Genomic DNA, 9,060 nt, shown 5'->3' on the forward strand with positions numbered 1-9,060 from the left:
ACACTTCTTTCAATCTTTTAAACTGAACCTGTGACATACACACTCCTTTGACTCTTTTAAACTGAACTTGCAAAGGCTATGTGACTTTGGCTGGGTGCATGAGAACCACATGGAGATGGTACTGATGTAAATACTCCCCACAACTTCTCCAAGGCAGGAGCAACGTCACCTCCTTCCTGTCACCGTTTTGGTGGCTGCTGTGTCCGGCCCAGGCAAGGCTGGGTGGGCACAGACCGGTGCTTTGTGGCCCGACCGTCGCTCCTCTTCCTGGGCAGAGGGCAGGGCACCTTGGCTGCCAGGGACATCTGTGCCAGGGACACATAGGCCACACCACTTCCAGCACATTCTGGGAAATTCCCAGGCCTTCCCCTGCCACAGTAAGATTTGTTTCTTTGTGGTGGTGATGCAGAGAAATATACTGCAGTGATAAGAGACGGATGGGCAGAGACAGAGGCCCATATTGCAGCAGAGGGTGACCAGTATGGTGCATTATCAGGGCATGTGCATCCACCCCAGTCCTTCATTGCATCCAGAGCCGCAGGCAAAACATTCCTTGTTTCCACTCAACCTCCGAAATTTGATTTGACACATACCCCAGAAAACTGTCCGTCTGGCTCATGTGCAGAGGTGAGTAGACATCACTTCAGTAAGCAATCTTCCCCCAAACCCTGCTGGGTTTGTGTCTGCACAGGAGCAGTGTCTGGCAGCCCCTGTCATGTTTGTAATTTGGCTGCTGCAGGAAGCATCCCCTTATAAAGAGACAGATTTTCCTCCAAAGCATAATAGAAAAATACAGAAATATTCAAGTTTGTTCACAATGTTAATAGTATTTTGCTGGTTTCTGTGGGAAATGGTTTGGCATGTGTTCGGCAAATAACACACTGCACATTGTTCATGGGTATGTCAGAGCTTAATCAGATCTGTTTGGGCTGTGGATACACTTAGCCACCAGTCTTAAGTACCCTCACTAATTAGGAGTTGGTATTTTACTCAAGACCAGTTGACCTATGTAAGCCACAGGTCCTGATCTTATTTACAGTATGGATAATAATATGGACACGTGCTTGAAACTATTAATTTGGCTGTGTTTGCTTTCCCTGAGCAGTTAGCTGAGCAATGGTAGCAATGATTGCAGGCACCATGGAATTTTAGAGACTACTGGAAATAGTCCTGAATTTGCAGACAAGAGGTGTATGCAAGGAATGTGCTCTTTAAAAATAAAGTTACCTATGTCAGATTCAGGCCCTTCTTGCCTCTCTCATTCCTGCCAAAAAAGCACCTGATTTATTTTTACTTTTCTGCTGCAAGTTCAGATGCTTGGTAAGTTTCTCCCAGTTCCACTGCCTGACTTGTTCTAAGTATTGTAGCAATAGAGCTTTTTTTTTAACAGGACTTCAAGAGGAAGAAGTGTAGTGGGAACTGAAACAAACGTTATCCAAGCAACAGAATAGCTGGCTTTCTCTTTAGGAATGTATATCCATATCACACATTGTATGCTGAAAACACACCTGAGACTGTGTCTGTGCCAGTACTTGCAGCAGTGGCCCTTCATGATCCCTGGCACAGGCTGGGGGTTGGCCTTGGGGTCAGGGAAAGGGTTGTGACACTTTGGCTGGGTGGAAGAGATGTAGCGTTAGCATCCTAAATGACTCCTGTTCTTTTGGAAGAAGGTACAAACACTGATCTACACCCGGTTTAACATTTTTTCCCCTTGAATTTTGGATGATCTCAAAGCCCATCCAAAGATAGCATTTACACCTTAAAAACAGAGCAAAATAGGCTTTTTTTCTCCCATTCTTCCTTTCCCTACTATTGCACCCTTGGCTGCTTACAGCACGCAGAGCTGCTGCCAGCTAATACCCTCAGGGAAAGGTTCGACTTCATCCTGTGCTAAGAATGGCTGGCACACCTTGGGTTTCACTGCTGCCTTGCCCACTGTGCTAGTTTGAAAACAAACCAGTGGGAGGCACCAAGTCAGAATAACAATTTAATGGAAGTTAAAGGAAAGGCAAAGAAAGTAAAAGAAAACACTGACAGAGTCAAGATACAACCTGAGGCCCTGTTAGGCAGGGTGGTGGTAGCAGTCCTCTGAAGTTCCTCAGAAAGTCCAGTGGTGGCTGTGTAGCTTCTGTCCTCTGGAAATCCAGTGGAAAGAGTGTCTCTGGTGTTCAGAGTCCCAGATTATATCCACGATGGGATGCTTGGTTCCTCCCTCTGGGTGGAGCATCTCACAATGGGGTAATGAGTCATGAGGCCAAGTGTTGATTAGGCTCATTAACAGAAGATATTCCGGAGGGAGTTATCTCTGAGTCATGCAGCAGGACAATGATGGGCCATTAACAGCAGGATAGTCTGGGGGGAGGAGGCAAGGAAACACTGCCCCACCTGATTTCCACTGCTCATGAGGATGGTAATAGAATACACTTCAACCCAGGACATTATCCACCCCTTTTTCTATTACCATCTACATCATTCCAAAACAATACCTTCTTAAACTCTAAACACACATACATATATATATATATATACACATACATATACATATACATAAATACATCTATATATATATATATATACACACACATATACAATGAAACCCTACACACCGTTCTCACCTAAGATTAGGTCTCCTTGTGGTACACAACGGGTTTCCCCATCTTTCTGCATTACCCACCAAGTGCAACCAGGTCCTTGAGCAAAGACAATCCCACAGATGGGTTTGCCTTTGCCTGAGGTGGGATTAATCCAAACAGTCTTTCCTAAAATACCTCTCAGGTGTACCACAGGGACTCTATCTCCATCCACTGTGTGCAAGGGTTCAGACTCGGCAGGACCAGCTCGATTGATGGACCCTCGGGTATTGACCATCCAGGTGGCCTTCGCTAAGTTCACTTCCCAATTTTTGAAGGTCCCCCCACCAAGTGCCTTTAGGATGGTTTTAAGTAGTCCATTGCAGCGTTCAACTTTTCCGGCAGCTGGTGCATGATAAGGAATGTGATATATCCATTCGATACCGTGTTCTCTGGCCCAGGTGTTGATGAGGCTGTTCTTAAAATGAGTCCCGTTGTCTGACTCGATCCTGTCAGGCGTGCCATGTCTCCACAGGACTTGCTTTTCCAGGCCCAAGATGGTGTTCTGGGCTGTCGCATGAGGCACAGGGTAGGTCTCCAGCCATCCAGTGGTTGCTTCAACCATGGTCAACACGTAGCGCTTGCCTTGGTGGGTTTGGGGAAGGGTGATGTAATCAACTTGCCAGGCTTCCCCATACCTGTACTTTGACCATCATCCACCGTACCACAGAGGCTTCACCCGCTTGGCCTGTTTGATTGCAGCACAGGTCTCACAACTGTGGATGACCTGTGAAATGCTGTCCATGGTAAGGTCCACCCCTCGGTCACAGGCCCATCGGTATGTTGCATCTCTCCCCTGATGACCAGAGGTATCATGGGCCCAACGAGCTAGGAATAATTCTCCCTTGTGCTGCCAGTCCAGATTCACCTGTGATACTTTCACCTTGGCAGCTCGGTCCACCTGCTCGTTGTTGCGATGTCCTTCATTAGCCTGACTCTTGGGTACGTGCGCATCCACGTGTCGAACCTTCACGGTCAGCTTCTCTACTCGGGCGGCGATGTCCTGCCAAATCTCAGCAGCCCAGATGGGTTTCCCTCTGCGCTGCCAGTTGGCTTTTCTCCAGCGAACCAGCCATCCCCACAGAGCATTAGCTACCATCCACGAGTCGGTGTAGAGATAGAGCCTCGGCCACTTCTCTTGTTCAGCAATATCCAAAGCCAGCTGGACGGCTTTAAGCTCTGCAACCTGACTCAATCCACCTTGTCCCTCGGTAGCTTGTGCAACTTGTCATGTGGGGCTCCATACTGCAGCTTTCCACTTCCGGTTAGCACCTATGATTCGGCAGGAACCATCAGTGAAGAGGGCATAACGTCTTTCAGTCTCCGGTAGCTCATTATATGGTGGGGGTTCCTCAGCACGAGTCACTTGCTCTTCCTCTTCTTCAGAAGATAATCCAAAAGTCTCACCTTCAGGCCAGTTTGTTATAATTTCCAGGATCCCAGGGCGATTCGGGTTTCCAATACGGGCACGCTGTGTGATGAGAGCAATCCATTTGCTCCATGTGGTGTCGGTGGCGTGATGCGTGGAAGGAACCTTTCCCTTGAACATCCAACCCAGCACCGGTAGTCGGGGTGCCAGGAGGAGTTGTGCCTCAGTTCCAATTACCTCTGAGGCAGCTTGGACTCCTTCACAGGCGGCCAAGATTTCCTTCTCTGCGGGAGTGTAGTTGGCTTCAGACCCTTTGTAGCTTCGGCTCCAGAATCCCAGTGGTCGGCCCCGAGTCTCACCAGGCACCTTCTGCCAGAGGCTCCAGGACAGACCATTGTTCCTGGCTGCAGAGTAGAGCAGGTTCTTCATCTCTGGTCCTGTCCTGACTGGGCCAAGGGCTACGGCGTGAGCGATTTCCTGTTTGATCTGGGCGAAGGCTTGCTGCTGTTCGGGGCCCCAGTGGAAATCATTCTTCTTGCGGGTAACCAGGTAGAGAGAGGGCTCACGATCTGGCTGTACTCAGGAATGTGCATTCTCCAAAAACCTATGGCGCCTAGGAAAGCTTGTGTTTCCTTCTTGCTGGTCGGTGGAGACATTGCAGTGATCTTATTTATGACCTCGGTGGGAATCTGACGTCGTCCATCTTGCCACTTCACTCCCAGGAACTGGATCTCTCGGGCAGGTCCCTTGACTTTGCTCCTTTTAATGGCAAAGCCAGCTTCCAGGAGAATCTGGATGATTTTCTCTCCTTTCTCAAATACTTCCTTTGCTGTGTTTCCCCACACGATGATGTCGTCGATGTATTGCAGATGTTCTGGGGCCTCACCCTTTTCCAGTGCAGTCTGGATCAGTCCATGGCAAATGGTGGGACTGTGCTTCCACCCCTGGGGCAGTCGGTTCCAGGTGTACTGCACACCCCTCCAAGTGAAAGCAAACTGGGGCCTGCATTCTGCTGCCAAAGGAATGGAGAAGAAGGCATTGGCAATGTCAATAGTGGACTACCACTTCGCTGCTTTGGACTCCAGCTCGTACTGAAGTTCCAACATGTCCGGCACAGCAGCACTCAATGGTGGTGTGACCTCATTCAGGCCACGGTAATCCACTGTCAGTCTCCATTCTCCGCTGGACTTATGCACTGGCCATATAGGGCTGTTAAAAGGTGAATGGGCCTTGCTGACCACCCCTTGGCTCTCCAATTTGCGAATCATCTCATGGATGGGAACCACAGAGTCTCTGTCGGTGCGGTATTGCCGACGGTGTACTGTTGCTGTGGCGATTGGTACCTGTTGTTCTTCAACTCTTAGCAGTCCCACAGCAGACGGGTCATCTGAGAGGCCGGGCAATGTACTCAGTTGTCTGACATCTTCTGTCTCCACAGCAGCTATCCCAAAAGCCCAACAATGTCCTTTTGGGTCCTTGAAATATCAATTTCTGAGATAGTCTATGCCGAGAATGCACGGGGCCTCCGGGCCAGTCACGATGGGGTGTTTCTGCCACTCGTTCCCAGTTAAACTCACTTCAGCTTCCAGTACAGTCAGCTGCTGGGATCCTCCTGTCACCCCAGAAATAGAAATGGGTTCTGTTCCCACATACCTTGATGGCATCAGAGTACATTGAGCACCAGTGTCAACCAAAGCCGTGTATTTTTGTGGGTCAGCTGTGCCAGGCCATCGGACCCACACAGTCCAAAAGACCCGATTATCCCTTTCCTCTACCTGGCTAGAGGCAGGGCCCCTCTATTCCTGGTTCTGGTGCATGTTGCTCCCTTCTGGTGAATATGTTCCTGAGGTCCCTTCAAGAGGATCGGTCATATTATCATTCCTATACCGTCTGGAGTTCTGTGTGCGAGAGACCGGAGCAATGTTGGCTCTAGATGCGCTTCTTGTGGTAGTTGTCCCTCTTTTTAGTTCACGTACCCTGGCTGCTAAGGAGGAGGTGGGTTTTCCATGCCACTTACTCATGTCTTCTCCATGTTCCTGAAGGAAAAACCAGAGATTACCTCGTGGGGTGTATCCTGTCTCCCTGTTGGGGGACACCGGCTCCTAATGGCAGAGACTCTTGTTGGTTCTGGTGAGATCTGGTAAATCTCTTCCTTAAGTTCCTTTTTTAGTTTCTGATGGCCTTCTTCAATCAAGCTCCGGACTTGCTCAGCCAAAAAATTTGTTTCCACGGATGAGACATGGCTGCGAAATGGGGCTGTGACGGTGTCCTCGTAAATCCTCAGTTTGTTCACCAAGACGCCCACCCTGTCCTCGCCTTCCCTCCATTGCAGCGTTGCCAGGTAACGGGAGTATATCTCTGGTCCAAGGCGTGCGAACCTCAACCACATCTGTGACGTGCACTGGACACCATCTGGGCTCTTAGGAAATCTCTCGTCTTCTGAGAAAATGATCTCCAGCACAGCCAATTCCCTCAGGCACCGGATACCTTGTTCCATTGTGCTCCATTCCCCTTGGTGCACCTGGAGGTCTTCTTTACAAAGGTACCTGTCCCTTACACTTGTAAGCAGTCGCCGCCAGAGGCTGAGAGTTTCTTGTGTTCTCCCGATCCCCTGGTCAATGACCACATCCCGGGACAGAGATCCCAGCTGCCTGGCCTCACTTCCGTCCAGAATGGTGTCATTGGCTGCAGCGTCCCAAATGCGGAGCAGCCAGGTCAGGATGGACTCATTCGTCTGGCGGGTGAATTCCCTCCGCAGGTCACGCAGCTCACCCAGGGATAGCGACCGAGTGATGATCTCTGGCTCTGCCTCTTCTGCTGGGTGCGAAGGTCCTGCTGCATCCTCGTCAGTCACTATGCGGACTGACTTGCTTTTTGATTTCTTCTTCTGCACGGGGGCAACTGCAATCGGTTTGGGCTGTTCTGGTTCAGTGATGGTTTGCATGGGGATGCTGACAGTGCTTTTGGTTCCTTTCTCCTCTGAGTCAGTCTGCGTAGTCATGGACGCTGTTGTTTTGTATTTGGTTCCTTTCTCCTCTGTGATAGTCTGTGTAGAGATGGACACTGTTGCTTTGCGTTTGGTTTCTTTCTCCTTTGTGACAGTCTGTGTAGAGATGGATGCAGCTGCTTTGCTTTTGGTTCCTTTCTGTGTGGCAGTCTGTGTAGACATGGTATTTGCTGCTTTGCTCCTTTTTACCTCCTCCTCAAGCAGACGTTGCACCACACTAAGTAGTGTTCTGTTTCTAAGCATGGTGTACACAATGCAGGCCATAGAGAAAAAAGAGAATAGAACTGACAAGATTATGCCATCCTTAACATCCAGAGGGAACTCAATATTTTCAAAAACTGCTGTGCCTGGCCTGAAAGGCTGGAAGAAACAACTCTCTACTCCTCCCGCCAGGGGCTGGGTGCGATTGTTGAAGAGATCCCAGACATAGGAGCCCAGACTAGGAAAGCCAAACAAAACTGAGTATATATTCCGAATGGTATTCATTGCCTCGCAGGTTATTATGTTATAGACATAATAAACAAATAAAGCAATTCTCATACCAGTCCCTGGTTTTAACAGGAGTAACACAACAGGCAGATAGTTCCCCATGTGAGGAAAAATATAGAGAGCAAGATACAGAACCCATGTAGACAAGCTGAGTACCATGGTGAAAAGGTTTCTGTTTATACAAAATTGTAATTCTGACCTTTTCTCAGAGCCGAGCCCCACATTGGGCACCAAATTATGTGCTAGTTTGAAAACAAACCAGTGGGAGGCACCAAGTCAGAATAACAATTTAATGGAAGTTAAAGGAAAGGCAAAGAAAGTAAAACACTGACAGAGTCAAGATACAACCTGAGGCCCTGTCAGGCAGGGTGGTGGTAGCAGTCCTCTGAAGTGGTGATCCTGTGGTAGAAGGGGTCTGCTCTTCCTCAGAAAGTCCAGTGGTGGCTGTGTAGCTTCTGTCCTCTGGAAATCCAGTGGAGAGAGAGTCTCTGGTGCTCAGAGTCCCAGATTATATCCACGATGGGATGCTTGGTTCCTCCCTCTGGGTGGAGCATCTCACAATGGGGTAATGAGTCATGAGGCCAAGTGTTGATTAGGCTCGTTAACAGAAGATATTCCGGAGGGAGTTATCTCTGAGTCATGCAGCGGGACAATGATGGGCCATTAACAGCAAGATAGTCTGGGGGGAGGAGGCAAGGAAACACTGCCCCACCTGATTTCCACTGCTCATGAGGATGGTAATAGAATACACCTCAACCCAGGACACCCACGGAGCATCATCTGCCTTCCTTCTCCACCCAATGGCTCCGCACACACAGTGTCATGTGCTTCCTGCACGGAAGCAGTAACTAGACACCAGGGAACTGTAGAGAAAAGGAGGGCAGTGGAAAGAGGACCTGGATGCAAGCTAACTCCCTGATGGAGACTTTCCAGAAAAAAGCAAGTTTATTTACAACAGTTCAACACAGAGGCAAATCCATCTTTGCTACACTGCACCAGCCTCAGTGAAATCAAACCAGGTTGATTTTCATGAGGTACACCCCATGCATTTGCATCCTGGTGGCATCAATCTCCAGAGGTACTTTCCTAAAAAAGAAAAGGCAAACCAAATTGACAGCATCAAGGCAAAGCTTTGATATTTATCTCCTGTGTTTTTACACTGCTGTATTTCATAGGTTTCACGGTCATTGCTTCTGATTTATAGCCATTTGTATGAAAAGCAGGGCCAAGGACAAAGTTGATCAGCAAGAGAAAGTTACCCCAGGAGAAACATCCATTGCAGGAGTTCACTTAAAATGTGAGTCCCTGGATATCTACATTTCATGGACAATTTATAAAGCTAAAAACAGAGCACTGATATTAAGGCTCACAGCACTGTTTAGCTTAAAATTGCTGCTATCCCCTATTAAATTTACTCTCCTGTTAGTGATAGAGCCAGAAATTTCTCATGTATACCCAAGCATTGACAAAGTTATTTTCCTGAATGCTGCGAAAAGGCCAAAATGCCTCTTTGTATCAGACAGTCACTGGGAAGTGATACTAATTCACTCCACAAAAATTATTTT

This window comes from Aphelocoma coerulescens, chromosome 3, assembly GCF_041296385.1.
Source record: "Aphelocoma coerulescens isolate FSJ_1873_10779 chromosome 3, UR_Acoe_1.0, whole genome shotgun sequence".
NCBI lineage: Eukaryota > Metazoa > Chordata > Aves > Passeriformes > Corvidae > Aphelocoma > Aphelocoma coerulescens.